This window comes from Leptidea sinapis, chromosome 27 (genome assembly GCF_905404315.1).
Source record: "Leptidea sinapis chromosome 27, ilLepSina1.1, whole genome shotgun sequence".
NCBI lineage: Eukaryota > Metazoa > Arthropoda > Insecta > Lepidoptera > Pieridae > Leptidea > Leptidea sinapis.
In genome coordinates this window covers 2,590,986-2,617,150 of record NC_066291.1, presented here as the reverse complement: position 1 = coordinate 2,617,150, position 26,165 = coordinate 2,590,986, and the positions used below count along the sequence as shown (strand labels likewise).

The 26,165-nt window shown below is 34.9% G+C and overlaps 1 protein-coding gene across 3 annotated transcripts in view; it reads right to left on the bottom strand.

Annotated features, from left to right (window-relative positions):
- The window catches only part of LOC126972881 (protein yippee-like), a 73,303-nt gene that overhangs the window by 44,883 nt on the left and 2,255 nt on the right, over positions 1 to 26,165 (bottom strand). Inside the window, exon 1 of one of the 3 annotated variants that reach the window (XM_050819994.1) lies at positions 16,159 to 16,451. The exons of 1 other annotated variant lie outside the window; for it this stretch is intronic. The gene's annotated coding sequence lies outside the window, so the exon portion shown is untranslated. Of the gene's footprint in view, positions 1 to 16,158; positions 16,452 to 26,165 lie in introns of those variants that run through there. One more of the 3 variants, XM_050819992.1, reaches the window with a different exon arrangement.

Sequence of the window (26,165 nt, the reverse complement as noted above, 5' to 3'; positions counted from 1 at the left end):
CGCCAATTATAAATACACTGAGTCATAGTTCCCCGTGACTAATTCGCAGTTTATCCGTGTACGAAATAAAACAGTTTATTCAGAGAAGCTTAACAATATCAGTCAAGAGTTCGACGACCCACCTATTTTACGCGCCATTTGCTAAAAATTAGACATTTATTCAGCTTAGCTGAGTTCAAGGCAGTTCTGGTTCCAAACCAATTTAGTTATCGTATTGAGTAATAAAATTATAGCCTTTATACACAAATACTTGTTACTTAATCTCATAATTGGGTTGTCACCTAAAAAGATATATCTGTGTTAGTTTTTAAGCAAATATAATATATTGGTGCTCGCCCTGTTGGAGCAATAAATAAAAAAAATAGAGAAAGAAATGATTGCGAACATTCTAGCATTCAAAAACAAAATACGGCTGGTCACCGCGGGCGGGGAAGAAGGATGAAACCGGTTCATCTCTTGATTGCAACCCTCCAATACTACGAAAGACACGTTGAAATATTTTAAGCAATTAGGAAAATAAAATTTATCTCCACAATGGCACAAACAAATATACAAGCCCGGCCAAATTCATAGAACTTAAGAACGAGAATATAGAATGTGACAATATTAAATACGACACTATCGGATCGTCAGAAATGAAAAGATCAGGGTACAGGATAAAAGTATACGACGATTTTATACTTTGTTTCAACAGACAGACATAAGGAACACATAATTGGAGGCAAAATGGAAATTAGAGACGAAATACAAAAACAATGCAGAACAATGAAGAAGACCTTTACCCTGTAAAGGGGTTCTCATTTAAATATGTCGAAATATCGTTAATAATTATAAAAATCCTCAGAAAATTCAAATATTTGTAAGCTTAATAAAAGAAAGGAACGTGTACTACAGAAAAAAGTATTATAAAAATTGTTGCAATACCTATTTAGAACTATTTAATATAATTGCGGAAATAGTTGAATCAATTCTTATGACTCATGTAAACTTTTCGTGACTTGGAACACGCATATAATATTTTAATGTCATTTACTCATAGGTTCCAACCCTTTTCTATCAACCCATGCCAGTGCTCAGCAATTAAAACGGATTAACACAATATGGGCAAACACATTATCATTTCTTGCAATTGTATTGTTTAAATTTGAATACCCAAACGAATGGCAGGATTCCATTTGTTAGTGAATCCATATTCTCCCCAGTAATTTCACTAGCTACGTTCCCCTTCCAACCGAAACAAATAGCCTAATAAAATAAATAACTGCCTAATGACGTCCTATATATATACTATCTATAATAAATAAATATATAAATAAATACTATAAGGACATATCATTCGCAGACTGATAACGGAACGGCAAAAGTGTGCAAAGACAATGTAAGCATACATTTGTCCTTAGCCGTGTGTCAACTGTCACTGACCGAATCGAACCGTATCTCTCGTTACGGATACATTGCTGTCACCATTTAATGACAAGATCTTATCTATCCATGTTACAGTTACGTCGAATATAGTTCAATGCTTTGTCGATAGGTTATTGAAATGTAAGTAAGCGTAAAAGAATAGATTTGTCTTACCTCTAGTTAGTTAAACTAAGGATTAAAAACGGCTTATTAAAAACGGCTGTTCTTGTTTAACTGGAGTAAATGCGGCCATGTATGGATATAGCAGTTGAAGCTTATTATATTGTAATAAGTGGCATGTTCCATATTTCGGCGATATTTATAATTAATCTATATCATAAGCATAGTATACTATCGTAATAGACGAACCCTGTGTGAAAGTGAGATAACTTATTCTTACATAAAAACCTAGGTGTGAGAAATAGACGGAATGGATGAAACCGTTTTGAAGGAATTTAGTGTCCATTTCCAGCAGGGGCGTGTATATCATATAGGCAATAAGGCAGTGCCTACCTCGTTATGAACCTAAATAAATATAGTGTTAAAGTTAATTTAGTTTAATTTGGTTCCGTTATTTTGTAACTAAACTTCTATTGAACACCCGCTCATAAAATATTTCCTACGTTGCCAATGCACGCCCCTGATTTCCAGTCTCCTGTCAAGTTGGACCGTGTTTTATTTTTAGTGTTTTTATCGTTATTGTTCTGCATTTTAACGGAAATTAATTAAAAATATAATGGTGTCGTGTTCTGTATTAGATTGTGTTGTTACATATAGCAATAAGTCAACTAAAGAAACATTTCACGCGTAATTTCTGATTTTTCAATACTACTTTCGTGATGTTTATTTTCTTAGAACATATGCACTAAAATACTAAATATTGCATTTTATATACGCAGTAAACACTCTATATTCTTGAGATTATAATCATTTAAGAAAATATGTGTTTGAAATTAAGATATTGTATACATGTACATGACGCCATTTATAAATATTTGTCATAGGGATTGACCAAAACCAAAATAATACACAATTCACTAACTCACTAACGGCCGTTCCCAATATTCAGTCTATCTATTACTTGAGATAAAAATCGTAACTATCGTTGACTTTTCTGTACCAATAAACTTATCGACGGTAACTCACCCTATCCGTACACGCTGTCAATGGGACGACGTATAGCTTACCAGCGATAGAAGTTTGTATGGAAATTGCAATTCACGCGTCCCAATATAAGGCGATAAGAATGACTTATCGGGTATATTGGGACAGCTTCAGATTAATGATAGCTAGTTACTGACAGTAGAAGGTAGTAATTTATCTCTATCTGTAGTATATTGGGCGGCCGTAACACATCTGTAAAACTAGCAGCACACATGAACATTTTAAATTTAGTCTCACCGTAATGAGGAGAGTGTTTCTCTATTACGCTAGTATACTAAATTTATGGTTTATTACCTACAGTATAAAACCTCATTGGTACTGGCACACTATCACTTGATTTGAGAAGAAGGCGCCGCTGTGGTACCTATCTATACCCCGTACAAGAGCCTACCAGTTATTCATTGAGATCGTAGTCTGAGCAAATAAGAAAATATGTTTGTAAAATCTTTTTAGACAACTTGAATTAATAACAAAATTTGTATATGAAAATCTCTATCATATTTAATAACTTTTTATTCCCAAACATAATAAATAATAGTATTTCAAGTTAAAAATATGTTTCTAAATTATTTTATTAATTATTTACATACAAAACAGGGAGCAAGGACAGCTAAACTAGTATGAACTGTGTTTCACCTGTCAGTTAATATGTACGTATATCTGGTAAAGAGAAGTCATCTCTTTACCAGATATACGTACATATTAATTGTTTTCGATGTAAACGAGCGGTGAGTTTGAGCAGATTTTAATATACTTGGAATCAAAATAAACCGTTCTTCTTCACTGTAGAAGCTGCTTATTCAACGGTTTCTGAGTTTTACTTTCCAGGTTTATCATTAACATACTTTAATTAAAAATTTAATCAAAACTGTGCAGTTCTCCTGACACACATTATAACAATATCAAGTAAAAATAGAGTTATTTTTGCTCAGCAAAGCAGAACCTTTTTTCTTGTATCGTGAATAACGTTAGGTATCAAGTATGCGATATTCAGCGTTATTCTATCGTCGTTATAAAGTCGAATTTTGTACTTAGCTGATGCGTCGTGAAAGGATATTAATTACAGTAAACACTCTTGTGTTTGAGTCGGTTAGAACAATGTTGTGTAACTGTACTTTATAACGTTATAAATTATTTTTACAGTTCACAAAGAGCACATCTTGTTAATCTAGGACCGGATGTTTGAAAAGACAAATACAATTCACCCACAATTAAGGTCGTCACAGACGTAAAATTGAGCGCTATAATAAAATATAATTCTAACTATTTAGTACACTTTCATAATAGTATATGGGTGCTATAACACGATATACAATAAATTTTGTCTATGTATTCACAAATAAAATGACTATAGTGATAAAAACAATCATTATGTAAACAAAAGTGGGAGGAAGGTGAAAAAAAAGGGGAGTGTTCCGAAGAGCTGTTTCACCTGATTCCTGCCGCCGAATTCCATCTTCCCACGCACGCCACAAGTTACGATATGTCTGGATATCTGTATATGTGTCTTTCACAGTGCGGTTTTCAAGAAGCTTTCTTCCACGCACAAAGCTGTGTGAAATGAGCTTCCTTGCGCGTTGTTTCCGGGACGATACGACATGGGTACTTTAAAACAAAGCGCGTACACCTTTCTTTAAGGCCGGCAGCGCTCCTATGATCCCTCTGGTGTTGCAAGAGAATGTGGGCGCCGGTGGTCACTTAACACCAGAGGAATCATAAAAGCGTTCCTCGTTTGTCCTCCTTTTACATAAAAAAAAACCTCCCAACATTTTCGTGTCCTAGTAGAGAAATTTTTTCAGATAAAAGTGACGAGACGAGTAAGACATTGCCGCTTAGGATTCTTGATTAAACTCAAAATTCTGAGCGGCAGTGAAAATGCCCTTGTCACCTTGAGACACGAGATATTAAGGCTAAGCGTATGCTGAGACGCAGGTGACACAGCACAGCACAGTACAGATTTTGAAGGGCAGAGCAGGAGAGCCAGACATAGGCCACGAGCGTATGCTTCGACGCAACAAGAACACTTTTGCGTTGTATATAGAATAAATGTGTTCTAGTTGACAAGTAAAATGAATACATAGAAATTATTTTTTTAATGAAAATAACGGACGAGACGAGCAGTACGTTCAGCTGGTGGTAATTGATACGCCCTACCCATTACAATGCAGTGCCGCTCAGGATTCTTGAAAAGCCCAAAAATTCTGAGCGGCACTACAATTGCGCTATTTACCTTGAGACATAAGATGTGACGTATGTACGTAATGTGTTATGTAAGAAACACAGTAATATTTACACATTACTGCTTCACGGCAGTAATAGGCGCCGTTGTGGTACCCATAATCTAGCCGGCATCCTGTGCAAAGGAGCCTCCCACTGGTAGAATGAGGTTAACGAGTTATGCTTTTACAGTACGGGAAACTTTAATAAAATAATTTAAATACACTAGGGGCAGTCTTTGTAAGCTGAGGCGGTTGCAAGATGTCGCTTGCAGGTTTTTTTATTCATCGTACATCATATGAAAAATGTTTAATTTCTCGGCGATAGTTAATTACCCATTATAAATCTTTAAATATACTTTTGATGGTAAGAATCATACAAATAAGGTTCACAACGCACTAGATCAATTTAATGATCTGTAATTGCAATAAAATAAGAATTAGCGGTAAAAACAAGCACGCGTCGCTCAGAAATCTGTGCCGGCGCGACAACGAGACTCAGAGCAGAACGATTTTAGAATGTAATGGGAATTGATAAATTAATATTTAATTAAAAAAAACTCCGGAATTTCGCCTTAATGTAAATGAGCCTCGCTGCAATCTGTTTACATATTAATTTAATAAGCTATAATTAATAATCAGATTAGTACAATGCTAGGCTAATGTAAAATTAAATTATTAAACTTTATAGTAGTACACATAGGTTAAGAACTATACTGACAGGGCTGTCACCGTATTTTTAATAACTACATATTGTTTGTTTTATAAAAATATGAAGATAGTAATTGTTAAATTTAATTATTAACCTACTAATTAACCAAATTAACTTTTAAAACAATCTTTACAGTCGTATTTTTTAGAGTAAAATTTGAAACGAAACTTCCATTTCGAACTTAATGATTAAGTAATGCATTTGTGGACGTTGGTTATTTAACCCATTAATTTATTTATTTAGGTAATCCAAACCGATTACAATTAATTTCCAACCTAAAGTCTTAATTAAATTACATCAGACCATGATGTTATACATATGTCTGTTTGTTCCAGCTGTTCTCCAAAACGGCTGAACCAATTTTAGAAAATTTAAAAGGGTTGATGGCCACATAGAAAACCCATAAACTTGTGAATAGAATCCGATTATCAGATTTACAAATAAATATACCACACATACGTTATCGCGGGCCTACTATCAACAAATAAGTAATATATTTTTATTATTTTGCTTATGCAAAAGTTTGTGACAACCCTAGGTATATCGGCCGTTCCCCCTAATACTATAAACATAATATAATCATGTTTTTTTAGATATAAACATAGCAATGTGTTTTTTGTACATAATTATAATCCGTATTAGGTATTTAATCAAAATACTTAATCCCATTTCATTGACCTTACAAAAAAATTATCATCATCAACGTGACCATGTTGACGAATAAGTCAACGAAAAGTCACCACAAATAACAGCTCTCGTACAAATAAGAGTACTCGTATGCAGTTAAAACCAATTCTTTAAGGAGAAATGATTTAAGTAAGCTAAAACCTTTAGGAATATTTTTAATACAATGAAACACTCTTCAATGAACTGAGGAGAACGAAAAACCGGGAAGAATTGACGCCTGAGGCCATTGTGACCAACTACAATAGAATTACCAATATCTTCGGCTCGAGAGAAGAATGTTTCTCGGAAAAGTACAACCATAAAAAAAAAACAATGGTATGTATATAATTAAGGCTCGTTAAAAACTTTTGAGGTGCTTGGCAACCTTTAATTTCTATAAAAAGAAAACAGAATATAATAAATCACGAATATGTACATTATGAATTCTTTCTAGCTAGTATACGAAACATAGTTCGAGTTAGCTTCGGAAATTCAAGAGAAGGGATTAGTATTCCGTTAAAAATTATAAATACCTATTTATAAATTAAATTTATCTCGACAAGCAGGTACCTTAAGTAGATTAGTAAACAGTAACAATACATTCTACTTGTACCTTGTACCGCTTGTACCTTGTACCGCTTGTACCTTGTACCGCTTTCGACCAAACACGATGTTACGCGAGGATAACTATACGGGGATTATTTTACTCTCTTGAATCTATCCAAAGTACTTACGGAGTGCGCTATTTCGGTATTGGTGTACTATGGTTTAAGTTAATGATGAACAAAGAGTGAACGAATTTGTAAACCGACAAAAATTAATATTCCATTGTTTCTTCTAACGTGACAAGAAATGCCATGACAATTACATTTTTATGATAATAGAGTGATATGTCAAATGTTGACAGCTTGTTTATTTTTATTCGTCCTTTAGGTGACAAGTGACATCTCAGCTCTGACAACTGTTATCCTCAGATTAAGCTTTTATACCGCCAAAATCTTCTGTGTAAATAAAAATTATTATTATTAAAGTTATATTATGCTTAGGTTAGTGGTTAGTGAAATGCAAAATTTAATCTTAGAATAGCAGAAGTTACTCGCGAGTAAAAACTTACTAAATTTTGGTCAAATCCGCCCTTAATATTTTAGCAATTGCTGTGATGTTTAGCCCGAAATAAAATATTGGTGTTAATTTTCATTGTCAATGTCACGACGTGGACAGTGACATTAACCGTGTAACATTTAGTGTCAATATAGAATGCACAACATAATACGGGCAACGGCACCCCGCACCAAAGAGCATTAAAATGGAGGAGATGAGAAGTAAAAATTGAAATTTAGTTAAGTATGAAAGTGATTTGACATAAGTTTGAATAGTAGTATTTACAGTATCGCGATTGGCCACGAAGTATAATCCGGCGAAGTTTGAAAGTGAACAGTTGCTTATAAAACGTAGTGGATCTCCCTATTTTTACAAGATTATAGCCGTCATCTATCACACAAAAACCCAATTGCAAGCTCTAGAATAATAAGCAACGATTGAACCTTTACTAATCTATACTAATATTACAAAGCTGCAGTGTTTGTTTGTTTCTTTGTTTGTTTGTTTGTTTGAACGCGCTAATCTCTGGTACTACTGGTCCGATTTGAATGATTCTTTCAGTGTTGGGTAGTCCATTTATCGAGGAAGGCTATAGGCTATGTTTTTTTTTTCAAAATTAGGGATCCGTAATAAAATTGCTATTTTGTAACACAAGGTGTAAAATCGAAAACCTATTTTTGCGTGCGCTGCAAAAACTATTGACAATAGAACAAAAGGATGTACAGGCTATAATATAGGCAATATTTTATTACTTATAAAACTATCGCGTGAATTATACTTTATATGGCAAAACAACGTTTGCCGGGTCAGCTTGTATTATGATAAAAGCAAAATAAACTTTGCTTGTCTGTTTGTGTCATTCTTTCTGTAGTCTAAAGGGCTTCACACACGGCAGCTATAATGTATTGTACATTACATTCCGGGATGTATAGCTTTAAATTATCTTAATGTATACACACACAACAACAGACTCGACTTTGTTTTGAGATTTTTAAAGATGTATCGAAATATAAATGTATATTTTCGTATCGCTCAGTATCTTAAGATATGAAGATGTGAAAATGTACATTATAGGTGTCGTGTGTGGTCTTCTGTTGATTTCTACGGAAAGATGTAATGAGATGTATCGTGCTATTATGTACATCTCGTATAGGCCACGTGTGAAGAGCCTTAAATGGGCAAGGAGATAAACGATCCCAAGTTTTTATACATTTAACCGAATTCCATGCGGACATGTAAGCGATTAATTAATATATTGAAAAAAATATATATTATAAACTGTTGTTGTAAGCTTAACTAAAACTTAATTGTATCCAACTAAGCCATGGTAAATGGGTCAGTCGCGTTATCGTTGCTAAAGCAGGTTACGTTATCGGTAATAGTCCAATGTTTTCATACAAATACTATACTTCAGTCACGAGATTACTCCAAATTAGACCAACAGCTATGACCCGTAACGAAGGCCTCACAGTTAGAATTGAACCAGGACAGCCGTGTGAAAATAAACAATTTATATTACAGGTTTAAATTTGTTTTTAATTATTTGAACCATTAACGTTGATGATGGCTTCTGAGGTCAATTTAAGATCAAATGTTCTCTCTCTTTCTCACTTAACTTGTGACATGATGAGGCTATTATTGAAACCCAGTCAAGTTGGTACTATTGTACAAGATATATTCACTATGTAATTTTTAATTATATTTGTAAAAGATTTATTTCTATTTGCATAGCAGCCATTTTGTCGTACTTACGCCATATTCTTTATATTTAAAGGCGAAAATACAGTTGATACGGCATTTTTTATTGTTATTATCCCTATTTATCTACGATAATGGTAACTACTTTAATTATTCTTTATAATTTTTTAATTATATGCTCGAGGTTCTGAGAATTCTGAAATTGAGCTATTACATATAACGCGTATAATAGTTTTTTTACTGTATATTAATAACTATTTTGGCTTATGTACAAAGGTACAAATAAATATGTTATATCGTATCGCAGATAGTTTATTTTATTACAAGCCTTGAATACCAATAAAAACGCTTACCGGTTAAGGTTTCGGTAGGTACAAACAGATTTTTTTTTATTTTGTTTAATTCTTCCTTTTAAAAAAAAAACAATATTTTACAATCTATTTATATAATTTTCATCATCGATTATGGGGTATATTATATTATGCGTTCATATTACGTCATAGCTTTAAGAATACATCGAATGAGTTTTAAAATTTTTGAAATTTGCGTCGTGACTAAATAACACTTTCCAGAAAAGATAAAGAAGAAAAACTAAATAAAATCTATGTCCCTGTTGTTAAAACTAAATTGGAAACTTTGCAGACACGAGAGATCGAACTTGGATGAATTAATGCAAGAGTGAAAAATGCAGTCTGGTGAGGCTAATGTGCAGACTGCAGCTAAGGGAATGTACGCATGTCTAGACGTCTGCCACACTGCAGAATACAGCGACAACGCTTTCACTGTAAATTTATTTTAATAATAAAGGATATTGTGCGCAGGTTCTGCGACCACAAAGCGCTCATTAGCCGGAACATTCTGGACGCCGAGACAAAGAAACAACTATGTCCGACTGAATTGAGGTAATTTTACTTGCGGACGGTATTATGCTAGAATATAACAGGTCCCCATCTCAGAATTTAAATTGTTTTAAAAATATTATGAATATTACGAATGAGAACATTCTATCTTCGAGGTAAAAAGCTTCTATCAAACTATCTGATGCATCTAGATATATAGACACGAGAGATTGAACTTGGATGAATTAATGCTAGAGTGAAAAATGCAGTCTGGTGAGGCTAATATGCAGACTGCAGCTAAGGGAATGTACGCATGTCTAGACATCTGACACACTGCAGAATACAGCGACAACGCTTTCACTGTAAATTTATTTTAATAAAAGGATATTGTGAGCAGGTTCTGCGACTACAAAGCGCTTATGGACGGCATTATGCTAGAATATAACAGGTCCCCATCTCATCGAATTTAAAATGTGTTTTAAAAATATTATGAATATTACGAATAAGAACACTATATCTTCGAGGTAAAAAGCTTCTATCAAACTATATGATGCATCTATCCTATACGGAATCAGAAAGCCTACTTAAGGTACAATCTTAACAAACACATACACACAAACAGCAATACTGTTAAAGGTAATTATATTCTGAAGATAATTAAATTCCATTACTGTTTTGTCACTATAGTCACTAATATATTTTTTTAATACTATAAGTAATTATTATTAAGTAGATTTAGTTTTCGAAATAAGCGATTTGTATTTATAAAGAGAAATTCTTTATTGAACTAAAAACTATGTTATGTCCTTACTAGCTGACCTGGCAAACGTTGTTTTGCCATATAAATTATATATGTAAACCTTCCTTGAGCTTCAACGAATCTATTACAAATAATTTCATTGAGATCGGTAGAATAGTTTAGGAGTTATTAGGGAACATACAAACATTCATTCTCTTTTATATATATAGATACTTTATCACAGTTACTTTTTTTCCAGTGTTCAGTATGCAATTTATTTTGGCTCTCGCCCAAACATATCTATTATATAGTAAAGAGTAGATCAATGCCCTCGCCTAAAAATACGTAAAAAGAGAATTAGGATTATTTATAATCTGTGCAATGCCTACCAACATATTAAAATGATTTACATGCAAACAAATGTTGATTAGAACTGGAAAGTACTGGAAAACAGTGTTATCATTACAAAAATATTTGCATAAAACTTAGTGACAATAAAATGTATTGCAATACGATATGTAAATACTTTTCATTATATAAATGAAACGCAATACAGATATAGCAAGTGCGGAGTTTGCGAACAAAGAAAGTTAGGAGCGATCGGCAGACAAAGGGTCTGAAAAGTGATACGTGGCTTCCCTTGAGCCATTTGGTGTGGTGCCAGAACACAAACTGCGACATTCAAGTACAAATATCGGAGTTATTAAATAAATTTATATAGGTGAATAAATACAATGCGGCAAAATGTCATTTCCTTTATTGGTTCCATATCGTAGATAAACCAGAATTATCTGCAGTTTAAAAGCAAGGCTTACTTACTGTTATTTGGTTATCAGCGTTTTAATCCCTACTAATATTATAAATGTGAATTTAAGTTTGTTTATTACGCCTTTACACCAGAGCTAGTGAACCGATTTTGATGAAATTTAGTACAGCGATAGACAAGAGCTTGGGAAGGGACATAGACTACATTTTATCCCGGAAAAATCAATGGTTCCCGCGGGATTTTTGAAAAACTGAACGTCTTCACATCGATGAGCTATAACTATAACAATAGTAGGTTTAGTTTACCATTGCAATCTTCCTCGAAATAAGATTCATATAATGTGTTGGGAACGGGAGCGAAACTTATTTTTTATTTATTATTTTTAAAAAACCCTTTATCTACGCGGACGAAGTCACTCAAGCATCAGTTAGAATAATATACACAAGTTTAACACACTACAGATTAAAATCATCCTGAGGACCGTGTAGAAAACAATCTATGAAATTTTGGTATACTCGTATAAATCAGCGCAAAACCTAAACTCTTCAACGTGGCACAATTTGTAAATACTAATTCTAATGTTCCTTTGTTGCACAGAACATGAGTTCATGCAACTTTTTAGCCTTATATATAAATAAGAATTACTTATTTATAAATAATATAATGTTTGCATAACGAAACGTGACAACTTAATTACGTAGGTACTGATTTCTAATAATATGTGGCGCGTAACGACGCAATTTTTATATGTATCTTCGCAATTTGCAATTGCTTCCTCGGCGTAGTTTACAGTGTTTACTGTAACGTTTATTATTATTATTTTTTAAACAAAGCAACAAAATACGGCTTTCAATGCCATAAATCTCCCACACCTTTGTTAATTACCAGCATTGTTCAATGTTCATTTCCTTAACAAAGTAATAACTGTACTATAATATTTCGGTTTAAAATAATTTTTAGTACTACCCACCAAATGACAAACAATGGGTTCACTTGGTGATCACTTCTGCTCATTATCTTGCCGAACAAATATAACACTCGTTTCGAATGGTATTTTATTGCCCTTCCGAAATCTATTTATACAACAATCACCCGAAAATTACTTAATACTTTTTTCGTTATCTGCATCCATTCACTGGCAAAGAATAAATTAAAACAAATTCGATACTTGCTTCTCTGCAAGGCTGACGTTTTGTATGTCCTAATAGGTAATTGACACAAATCGGTGTCATGATCATTAGTTGCCATTAAATCAACTTAACTACTACCTGTACCGAGTGCCGTTATACAAAGGCAGTAACATAGTGATTTACCTCATTTCTCGATAGTGTGTTCGGTAAAATTTGATTGTAGTTGGAAATTATCATAATTTTTTTTTATTAAGTATAATATTTTTTATTTTATTTTCTTCATTATAATGAATTAAGGTTTCTATGTAGGGATTAGGTTTGAATATACTTTTTTTAACTGTTTGTACGGTTTTGAGTCCCGCATCGTCGATAATTTCTGTCCAATTATTTTCTCGTTCCTGTCCCGTTTCAATTATTTTCTCAGAAATAAATAATAATATATAACGATTCGCGTAGCCTTGGTCAATAGGCAGATACATAAAGCCTTTAAAAATACCTCTCGAAATCCAAAATTCGAACATTTCATCGAGATTAACCAGATAACGATCCGCGATAGAAAGTAAAACCTCACGTAACAAAATCCTCTCAGCATTAATATTTCAGGTCAGGCAGTGAATCAGCGTCAATCGTGGACACATCACATACAAGTCCCGTTACCTCGTTACCGGCCATACGAGGTACCGTAATGCTCCATCTTTGGTGAGACTTTACCAACATAACTGTACATTACTTACTCAAAACTATACAATGTTGCATGAGTACCTACATTTCGTTCAATGGAATTAGGATTTTTTTATTATTCGAGAGATACGTTTTAAACGGTTTATTACTATATTTTCCCTGAGTTTAAGTTGAGACATATTATAGAGAGGACTATTTCTACGATCACGGAATCTTGCGACTTCAGATGAATGACATTTTCAATGAGCAAAAAACCAGTTATGCCAAGCCGATATCGTGATAAATACAAAATAAATGCATCAAAATATCATCCGCATACATTTAAAGAAAAATCAGCGCATGAAATGACTTTGTTATACAGAGCTCGACCAATCTTCGTTCAGACTGATTTGAATAGTAATAAGAAGTAATGAATGTAATACTTAGCTTATTCAACAATGAACTGTTGCAAAACAAAATTAGCTACGATATTTGCTTATATTTACACTACAGCAATGGATCCCCAATTATTTTTATATAAAATTCATCCAATTCGTCGTGTAAAGAAACCCGACCTCTCAGCAAACCATCGCCTCACGGTGCCCAAGCAAGGTGCTTCTTTCCCAAAAGCATTTTGAAGACGAGCGGCACAGTCTAGCAGCGAGAGAGAACTTTTAAAATCATAAAAAATAATCGCTCCAAAATCTTTTCGACTTAATTTAAATTCCATTTTCTTTGCGTACGTAGAACTTTGCGTGATAAACAATTGACAAATGATTTCCCGCCAATTGTTTTTTTTTACTACTAAGAAGGTTGCAACGTTTAAAAAAAATATAACATTCGAAATTCAAATAGTTCCGATTAGCTAGAAGTGCAAAGCTTTTAGTTCACCTACGTAGCACTCAGTGATAATATTATACCATTGCCTACTGGTGAAACAATTATTAAAATAGAATTTGAATACATACAAAAACACAATTACATTCTCTTCATCATATTAGTATAGATATGAAAATTGTAAATTTATTACTATAGCATAAGATATAAGCAGTTTAGCCTTACAACAGGTATCGCCTTCGATCTCGTCTCGATCCTTTCGGGTAAATTATCCAAAAAAGGAGACGGTTTCTTTTGTCAGAAATTTACAGACCGTTACATTTATGATTCCTTTACAAGCGCTACATAGGTAGGGCTTTCAATAAAAGCCAGAACGCGTTTGTTGCTCGTAACTTTTATTAAATCTTATTTTACTTTTTAATATAGTCGCCTTTTTGCATACTACATATAGAATAGAAAAGTGGTAGTCACTTTACTGTCACAGATAAGAGAGCCTACGATCTTTCCGCACAACCAGCCCCCATTTTTATTTCTGGGATTGGAAACGATGGTCTCTTTCAGTTCATAAACTAAATTTTGTTTCTGCATCATTATGATGTAGTTTCCTTCATAAATTGAGCAAAGAAGTGTTCAGGATCTTGTTGATTAAGTTCCAAAGATGTTCGAGAAATGTCCAGTCTCATTTGTTTTGTGCATCTTTCAGCATTCCGGGAACACAGCGCGGTAGCTTATTTCATCGCATTCGTGTAAAATTGTACGCAGTTAAAAAAATCGTTATTTCTGCGTCTATAAAAAAATCTGTGACACGGCGATCTGCTAAAACAATTTTTCAACTTCCATTGTTGGACCACCAGAGTCAATCAACTTTGGTGGATGTTCTTCCACGTTTAAATTCGACGCACCAGTGTGCAACGGTGGATCATTCGGACATAAATTATCCGGTTCATCTTGGTTAACCTGTTCCGTACTGAATTTTTTAAGCGCAGATACTGTATAACTGAATAGAAGAATAGATAGAAGTAGATGTCTAAAAAAACAAAAAAAATTCTAATTCTTTCTTTTTAATCTAATCACTATTCCAGATTTACAAGCGAGAATTTTTCCTTTTGGTTCCAAGGAATTTGAATTTGATTCTCATTATTGAACGCCCCTCTAAATGCTTAGACACATATAAAATGAATTAAATGGCATTGACTTATTCAAATATCTAATTTTGCAAGTCAAATATTATTAAGACTAAATTAAACACAAAATAAACATTTTCATATGGTCTCACGGATAATTAATATTTGCATAGATTGCATTTTTTGGCAAAATATAAACGAATAATAGCAGTACGAAAAGAACTGGTAAACTGGATGTTTTTTTTTTAAATTCTATCTACATAAAACTTACGATTGCAATCCTTGAATTATTAATAAGTTTTAAAGTCAAATAATTTAGACAGGTTTATTGTTTATCACTACGACTACTACGAACGTGTTTACAATCGAACCATGTCCTTGTTGATTTAAATCGAGAAGAAGCTGATTTCGACTCATAATTCGTTCAATAATAAATTTGCTTGCAATTCTTTTAAATATTAAACAAAAAACAGGGCAAAGTGAAAATCTTCAGACGTGAATGTATTAAAAAGTACTATAAAATTTTATTTTGCATAAAATTTGCATTAAGTATAATCGAAGTGAAAGTAGTCAAGTTAAACGGCGACAAAAATAAGCTTAGTCAATTTGAAACGGAAAACGTCGTGAATCGTAAATAAGGAGTTAAAAATAAATAAATTTAGTCTAAAGATGTACTTTCTAGAAAAATAAATAATAGATTCGCAATTGCAACGGATGTTAATTAACTGATAAAATTAAATGAAAAGTATACGTAGGTAAGTATCTAATCATTATCGATGGATCACATCACAGTTGAAGTACCTAATTTAGAATATTTTTACTACAGTTGTAGGAATTAACATTTAAAGAAATATTATCGTGTTATCAAACATTTAAACGGTCGCCACTAGAGTTATGTTCGTTCAAACAGCTGATAATAAACGTAGAGCTGCATGTGCGTTGTGTAATGACTGGAATAACATTAACGATGAATTAAAATTATTATTGGCATATATTACTGCTTGACCCACAACTTATTTTCAACTACTAACAGATAACTGTCCTCTTGCAAACTCCCGCTAAATTACTGAAGAGATAAAAACAAAGATTCAGATGTACTTACCTGTTGTCGGAGCACCGAAAAAGTTATATTCGAGTTTTCGACGCACTTCTAAGAATCGTAGAAGAACAGCAACAATCCTTTGGAAATACAATATGCGCAGTAGAAACACTTTTACCAAGAGAAACGCGTCAAAACAAACAGAACTATCACTCTACAATATAATATTCAACGTTTTAACGAGCGACGCGTTCGACGCTCGCGTAAGAACAAAACAACTGGTGGAGTCGCTACTCGCTTGTCAACAAACAAAGAGGGCTCGGTCGTGCGCCGTCTGCGCAGGCGCACTGCACTCACACGCGCGTACCTCTCAATGAGCACGTAAACATTCTAATAGTATATTATAATAATAGCGAACTCGAAACTGTAATAGCATTGCGCGAAATACGAAAATTGTTGATACAACTATCTCTATTTAGCAAGCTAGCAATTGAACATTAAAACATTGAACCGAAGCAGATTTTATCGTGAGGTGTCTGTCCTTTTTGCGAAACAGATAAATAGATACGAATGTTTTATATTAAAGAGCAACATAATATATTTATAAACATCGACATTACGTGTAAACCATAGACTTATACAGACACTATACCACTTAGACAAAATACCAGCATATAGACAAACAAAGAGAGCATCATAGATGAGAGTCACGCATTATCGGCCAGGAGTGTGGCATCTCGGATGCATGAAGCAATTTAAAAAGACTGCTAGACTTCTGGGTCGATCTGGGCATGTTGCAGAAAGAAGAGGAACGGACACACATAATGGTCCAATCAAAGAGACTTAGTTCTTTTTTTTATGAAAATAAGGGACGAGACGAGCAGGACGTTCAGCTGATGGTAATTGATACGCCCTACTCATTGCAATGCGCACTGGATTCTTGAAAACCCAAAAAATCTGAGCGGCGCTACAATTGGACTCGTCACCTTGAGGCATATGATGTTAAGTCTCATTTGCCCAGTAATTTCACTAGCTACAGCGCCCTTCAGACCGAAACACAGTAATGTTTACACATTACTGTTTCACGACAGAAATAGGCGCCGTTGTGGTACCCATAATCTAGCCGGCATCCTGTGCATAGGAGCCTCTCACTGGTAAAACATTGGTGCGTAAATAGTCCAGCTAAACTAACTAACGACTGGAATAATGTATTAAACTAATGCGCAGCATTTGACATTGTTATCTTGAGGTGCGCGTCACAAGCGCAACGATTACAAAGCATCAAAACAATAACACAGTTATCACGTAGCGTACATGTGTTTTCAATCTGCCATATCGCACTCTAATTCCGACTTTACAGATAAGACGGGCGTTCACAATCAATGGACAATGGCAATCCGATAATTGCACGGGTTTTTCTATTTACATTTGGTATGCAAAAAACCACTAACACACTATTTTACGGGGTGCATGCATGCAACCGCATTGAAATTCTAATTGCTAATTATATGTAGGCCAGTGTTTACCAGCGGGAGGCTCCTTTGTACAGGATGCCGGCTAGATTATGGGTACCACAACGGCGCCTATTTCTTCCGTGAAGCAGTAATGTGTAAGCATTACTGTGTTTCTGTCTGAAGGGCGCCGTAGCTAGTGAAATAACTGGGCAAATGAGACTTAACATCTTGTCTCAAGGTGACGAGCGCAATTGTAGTGCCGCTCAGAATTTTTGGGTTTTTCAAGAATTCTGAGCGGCACAGCATTGTAATGGGCAGGGCGTATCAATTACCATCAGCTGTACGTGCTGCTCGTCTCGTCCCCTCACTATAAATTATTATATACCGATACACACACATACCACTTGAGGAAGACAGATCTTATAATATAAAGTTATAGCAGCCAGTAAGGATTGTTTTCGATATGTTGTGATCATTGAGCACCAGTCCCTGGGCCCGCTCACCTCAGTGGGTTGATTGATTTCTTTGCATTGCAAATGTACTAGATAATAGAAGTCTACTGCGTTATTAGGACCGGGCGATGTGTTGTTATGTCTCGTACGATGGTGCGGAAATCTTGTGCGAAGCCGCCTCGTACTTGACTTGTTTTAATTATTCCGAATATCTGACATATACATCGCCCGAAATCTTCCAATAAGATCCCAATGTTCAAAACAAAAGTATTGCGATATTCAAAAGAATTGTTAAAAAACGGTGTGTGGTAAGAGTTACTATAACATAAATTACCTTCTTAATGATTCCACAGATTGGGAATGGAGCGACCGCTGTCATGCTATTAAATAATAAGTTTAAATGTACAATATTACTTTGTAAACATATTTTTTGATGAAAAAAAAAAAAGCCCGCTGAGTTTGTTGCGCCCGTTCTTCTCAGGTCTGAGGCATTCTTTTTGGTAAGGGTGGTAGTTTTTGACTTTCAATAAGTGATGTCACATCCTATTTTCAATAAAAATATTTGAATTTGAAGTATCAATTAAAAGCTGTGTTTGTTTACAACCCGTGAACCTGAAATGTCTGAGATTTGAGATACGTCCAAAGCGTAGGCGAAGTATAGGAATGCGTCAACAGATACGCCTACATAGAGTAGAGTATGAATAATACATAATTAGTTTGTACTTTTTTACAACGACATTGTGTTTAGCCAGATTATTGACATCGAGAAACGAACCTGCTACGAGACCGAGAACATAACAAATAAATATTATACTTTTTCCATACTGCGCAGATACGAATACAGAATATAATGAAATTTTAAATTTTATAGTAACTTTCTGTGTAAGTATAACATAAAATGTTTAAATATAAAAAAGGGTGTGTGTGTACTTATGTATGCACGCAAGAATTTATTACCGTTAACCATCACTTTAAAATAGCCTTTTTGGCTTTTCATAAATCCAAAGATAAGGCAGATATTCGCAGTACATTTAGATACAAAAAGTGTGTGTGTACTTATGTATACACGCAAGAAGTTATACTTCTTTGGCCTAACAATGCAAAAGTACTTAAAATTATTTATTCCTCGTGCTATTCTACGTTTGTAGAAAGAACAATATTGTAAAAATCTAGCAACGATGGCTTTGACAATTAATTATTATGTTATCCTATACATTATCCTAAAAAAGTACGAAGAAACCATAAAAATAATAACGACTGTCGCAAACGTCAGAAAATTTTAGGAGCTAACTTCACTAACTGTGCTTTTGTGTTACAGCAATGCGCGCGCATCTTAAAATTTCACTCTAATAATTATTTCATAACGCGCCTAATGAAGTATAACTTCAAAAATGTGCCTTTAAATAAATATCAGCAAACGGTAGTTGGTTTGGTACAGGCTTGTCTTCCGACAAAGGCTTCTCCCAAATATTTCCATTACATCCTCACCTATTCTGTACGAGACTATAACGAACCCGCAATTATGAAATAATAATGTTTGCACTGATTTGAATGAGATTTTCACATGCAAATGGCTCATGCTATAAGAGAAACTTAATTTTATTTGAAAAAATAAATTAAGGTTTCGTGCAAACGTTTTACAAAATTCTATTCAGTGGTCAAATTGGCACGTACGCAAGCGTAGTCAGTGGTTACCGCTAGTGATTATTAATATTATAATTATTCTTATAGTAGTTTTACATAATACTAGCTGTCCCGACAGACGTTGTACTGTTCATAATAAAAAAAACTCTTGCGGATAGAATTTTGGAAAATCCATTCTTAGCTGACCTCTACTCGGTGAAAAGAATATTCCTACCAAATTTCAAGTCTTTAGCTCTAATGGTTCCAGAGATATCGTGATGAGTGACTATATACGTGGAAATCTCTTATATATATCCTAGCTGACCCGACAGACGTTGTTCTGTTCATAATAAAAAAAACTCTTGCGGATAGCATTTTGCAAAATCCGTTCTTAGCTGACCTGTACTCGGTGAAAAGAATATTCCTACCAAATTTCAAGTCTTTAGCTCTAATGGTTCCAGAGATATAGTGATGAGTGACTATATACGTGGAAATCCCTTATATATATATATATATATATATATAGATAAATAAATGACATAAACACCCACCGTATTGCACATCAATATTTACAATAAACCAATTGAGGGCATGTGAAAATGTGGAAATGTCATCATGATGTCGACAGCTTGTGTATTTTTCTCACGATGTCGTGTAACACTATCTCAGGCGCTCTTGAGATATGATCCGAATTACAATTGTGTGGAAAATTTCGTAACGGAACCGAGACTCAACAAGTTGGATTATCTTCTATATATATAAAAAAAGCGGCCAAGTACGGGTCGGACTCGCCCAGGAAGGGTTCCGTAGCAGCAAGTACCAGAATATAAAAGTTCTTGTAGTACGTTGTAACTTTGATGGATGTTTTAATAATAGTGTGAATTTAAATTACGTTTATTAAAAAAACTACTTACTAGATCTCGTTCAATTTTTCGGAAGTTTGAATAGTAATGGGAAAATTGGCCCGCGATGTACTCCTAAACTACATAACCGATTTTAATCAAATTTTGCACACTGTATACAGTTTGATCCAACTTGAGATATAGGATAGTCTTTATATTCGTGACACTTGATATTTTTAATTTCAAATTTTATTTCTGTATGAAATAATTCTATGAGATAATTTTGTGACGCACAGTTTGACAGTTCTGCTGTGACATTAGTTAAATACAAGAACATGGCGAAACGAATTAATAATAATAATCGAATAACGTCATTGATTGTAATAATTGAACTCCTAAAAATTACGTTATTGACAAAAAATATTTTTTCCCCACCTCGATGAGAAGCTCGCTTTTAGTCCCTGGTGCGAGGGACAAAAGTCGCCTTGCCGCAGAGAATCGGCCACGCACCACGATAAGTGGATAAGATAAGTAGGACATTGCCACGATTGTCACTATTCCGTGGGTGAGGATGACCTACTTTTCTACCTAGGTGCGTACAATATACTATTAAATTTTGATATAAAATTATGTATAATATAATATGCATTTGTTTATGTGAAGTGAATCGCACCGATCACCAGATAGTAATTCTATAATTTTTAAGTCCGCCATCGGTACCTAGGGGCCAGCGTCAAGCTTCTACGCCTTGGACAACATATTACTTACCAGTGGGAGGCTCCTTAGCACAGGAAGCCGGCTAGATTATGGGTACCACAACGGCGCCCATTTGTGCCGTGAAGCAGTAATGTGTAAGCATTATTGCGTTTCGGTCTGAATGGCGCCATAGCTAGTGAAATTACTGGACAAATGAGACTTATTATCTTATATCTCGAGGTGACGAACGAAATTGTCGCTCCGCTCAGAATTTTTGGGTTTTTTTAAGAATCCTGAGCGGCACTACATTGTAGTGGGCAGGGCGTATCAATTTCCATCAGCTGAACGTCATGCTCGTCTCGTCCCTTTTTTCTTTAAAAAAAAGGCTGTCTCATCGTTTAGATAACCTGCAGTTGAGTTAAGATTAACAGCAGCGGTCGGGTCGACATGAATGTATAATAATTATTGTGTTTTGGTCTGAAAGGCGCCGTAGCTAGTGAAATTAGTGGGCAAATGAGACTTTTCATCTTATATCTCGAGGTGACGAGCGACTCAGAATTTTTGTGTTTTTTATGAATCCTGAACGGCACTGCATTGTAACGGGCAGGGTGTATCAAATACCATCAACTGAAAAAAAAAGATATCTAGATAGCATACGCTCAGTGACTAAAACAAAACTGCGAGTCTAAAATAAAAAAAAATATGGAAATAACGAATTATTCGTTAATCGATATCGGAAGTAAGTTTGTAATTTTAGATACTTGGCAGTAGGCACAACATATTGTAAACATTCAAGTGTTAAGTCAAAATAGTTCTTATTAACATAACGACACAGTTCAGTTTTGTGTGGTTTTAATAAATAAGTCGATAACCGATTACAGTTCATATTCATGTCTTTAAACTCGTTGACCCGTCCATTAATTTAATTATTATCATCGATTTAATGTTTTTTTTATCAGACCAATCTGAGAAAGATAATCAAATACATTGCTACGAAGTAAGCTTGTTTACTGATACGTGTCTGAGAATTGGATTTCTGAAGCACCTGAAGTCGATGTTAATGGCCTATTTCTACTAGGCAAGTTAGGATTTGCGTAACCGGCTGCGTTTTTAACACGTATGTTAGGGAAACTTAAAACATGTTTTTCACCCACTTAAAAATGTTGAATTGGAGTTTTTTCCACTTTTATTAGCTTGGTGTGTGTGTGTCTGTTTGTATGTGATTTTCGGCCCCTACATATCCATATTTTTTTCGGGGTGTTAATTTAATAATTTGTGTAGTCCGTCCCATTTTTATTTTCAAGATCTTCACTCCGATACAGCCGGTAGCGTTTTTGTGCCAAAGATCAAGTTGTGTTCTAAAACATGCGCACACCTATTCGTTGATACGAAATTATCATCATATTAAGACTTGAAATTCAAAGATTTGAAGAGATTTTCAAAATGATTGCTTTTACCAATAATATTACATCTCTACATCTTGAAAATCGAACTGTGAAGGAACGACACCCAACCACTTCTACGCAGTATTTTTTTATGTTTAGTTTAGTAAATATCGTAATTGCATTGTTAGGTATAAATAAAAGTTAACCAGATGGTGGGATTGAGGTTCTAGTTGCAAAGTGTGGTGCGATGGGGGAATTCGGAGGCAGGAATCATTCATTGTTTTAACAGATTCCTGCTGCTACTACTGCTCTTCGACAACACTGCCGTGTTTGATGCCTCGCCTAGTATCGGAATACTGGGTCTCGAAATTACGAGCGATTGCCAAATCCGCGGTCATCTGAAAGGCAAAGCCAAGATGGCTTCGGAGAAGCTTTGCGTCTTATATAGAGTACGGCAATACTTCAATCCGGGCCATAATCTAGCGCTGTACAAAGAGCAGGTCCGGCCACATATTATGTAGTATTGCTGTCATCTCTGGACTAGCACTACCCAGTATTACTCAAACCATTTAACCGCGAGCAACGCAGAGCTGCTTGAATTAGCGGGGATCTAGTGCTCTGTAAACGGCCAGATTACTTGGCCTTGCATAGAGACGTCGCTTCGTTGTGTATCTTCTACGAACTGCATGTCTGGCATTCCTCTACAGTGTGGTTTTCAAGGAACTCGTTTGTCTTCCTCTAGCATAAAAAAACGGGCAAACTTGAGTCTTTTGGGTGTCATTTACCCGATTTCGCAACCTTTGGCTCTTCGTCTTTCTTGAAGACAATTGCCTGTGTATAAATTTCTCTGGTGATTAATAAATTAAATGATTGCGAAACTGTAGTGGCAGTGCACTGGGCACATAGTTCGACGGACAGATGGCCGTTGGGGCAGTAAAGTCCTCGAATAGCAACCACGTACTGGAAGACGCAGTGCAGGTAGGCCCCCCACAAGATGGACCGACGATCTGGTCAAAATCGCCGGAACTCGTTGGATTGGCATAGCAGGATCGTCGTGGAAATCTTTGTGGGGAGGTCTTTTTTCAGCAGTGGACGTCTTCGTCTTCCGGCTGATGATGAAATTACTCTGGTAAATCTTGCTTTCACTAATCACGCTCCCTTGATCGACTCGAACAAACAGCTCAGACCCATTCAAAAAAGTTTCCACTTCAAAAAAAAATCATAAATAGGGGTACAAATTAGATACAAGACCAACAACAATATACATTGGTACCTTTTGAGTTAGAATAATTTCTGGAGATGACATAAGGCACTATCCGCTACAACTTTAAACGTTCGCTTCAGACGAACACGAAATAAGTAATTTATAATGCAACGATATGATTGTTGAGTTACACGTACTCCCAACTTACTCGAAATTACTCACAACCCGCTGGTAGATAAACGGGCGGTGCAGAGTCACCTTAGCACTCATTAATTGTTAAAGATTGTTCAGCGGCAAAAAATAGAATCGAAATAAATTATTCTGTTCGATCAAAATGGGGAACCGCAAAAAGTCGGCGGCAAGAGTTATTTGCGATGCGGTTCATTGAATAATATCAAGGTTACTGCTCGTTAGAATACAGTCAGATTTGACACTTTTGACAGTCCTTCGCAAGATATTCGGCCGTACAAATAAACTCGATATAAAGTTATAACTTAGGATAAACCAAGAATATGCAAAATGTTTACAAATAGACATTTTGCTTATGATTGGTTTATTTGCAAGACTGCTTGACATGCGGAAAACTTCAGAATTATCATTGTATTGACAGTGTTATCAGCGATATAATTGTCAACATTTTGCATATTCTTGGTTTAGTTTCAGGCATAACTTCATACCAAGTTTATTTATAAGGCCGAATGAGTTTATTAATTAAAACTGCTTTTGCCCGAAACTTCGCCCCCGTGGATTAGCCCTTCATAGCGAACTTATCAAAATTTCAGGATAAAATACAATATCCTTACTTCATCCAGTATTGGTGTGTCTACTAAATACACAATTTCATTTGAGTAGTTTCCGTGAAAGAGTAACAAGAACTGTTATTTAAGTTTGAACCCAGCTGAGTTTTACTTGAGTAAAGTCTGAGCAAAGTTTAAGTAAGCTCTATAGATCTGAGACTTTGTGTTACGCTTACAAATAGATTAGTGTGTTAAGACCACACGACATACATGACAACTTGATAAAGTCGAGATAAATAATACAAAATACAGCTATGCTCACCGAGCCAGTCTCCCTTAGTCGTCTTCACTTCAACTAGCGTTACATAACTGAGCGTGACGGCTTAGTCTCATTTAATACTTACAGAAAAAACTGCTCAGCGCGCCTAGACTAGTTTATATCAATATTGGTAAAATAGATGTAAAACAAGTACGAGGTTTTATGAATACATTATGCAACAGTTATTATCGAGCCAATAATTATCCCACGGACACAATCAACAAGGCTCGATGCAAACACAAACCAAACAGTACTCGAGAAGTCAAGGCCCACGAGAATTATCTAACGAATAAATAATTTAAAAGTTTAATACTTGTTGAGATTTCATTCAATTATTTCACGATAATTTTCCAGAATATTTATTAAACGGTATTTTTACGGTTATTTCTTAGATAATAGGTATATACCAGTGTTTCCATTTGCCGGGTCGCGATCCGGTACTGGGCCATTAAAAAAACTGCCGGGTCGCTTGCTTCCCGCCTTGTTTTAAAAACAATATCATAGGATAAAACTTTCGTAACTTTAGTCTATCTATATACATATAATTAAAATGGTCATTGTTTGAGGCTCTTTCAAGGCACACAAACCACTTTATTTATTTTATGAAAATACGACGGGACGAGACGAGCAGGACGTCCAGCTGATGGTAATTGAAACGCCCTGCCCATAACAATACAGTGCCGCTCAGGATTCTTGAAAAACCCCAAAAATTCTGAGCGGCGCTACAACTGCACTCGTCACCTTGAGACATAAGTGTTAAGTCTCATTTGCCCAGTAATTCACTAGCTACGGCGCCCCAGACCGAAACACAGTAATGCTTACACATTACTGCTTCACGGCAAAAATAGGCGCCGTTGTAGTACCCATAGTCTAGCCGGCTTCCTGTGCAAAGGAGCCTTCCACTGGTCGTATCGACATGAAAAGGAAATTACCACTATTGGATGCGAAATTTATCCTAGATGGTTTATGGCTTACTTTTCTTCTTCTTATTTTTTTTATTGTATAATTTATTTCCTTTTAAAATTCGCCCAAAGAAGCGGGCGGGAACGGCTAGTAAAGAATAAATATAAGTAGTAACTCCATACTTCGCACTAAAACTTAGTGACTAAATAGGCGATAGTAAAGTATGTAGTGCTAATTAAATCTATTTAATTTTAATAAATGTGTATTATTTTACCCAATGGATTACCAGCTTGGATTTAAAAGTACTAAGTGGGTCACGTAAAGGCAGTTTGAATATTACCGGGCCACGGCATAACAATGTTTGGGAGGAACTGATATGTACTTACGTCTATTTTTTCTTTATTTTTTTTATTGGGAACAACAAACAACTATACATGACGTCTTACTTAATAATT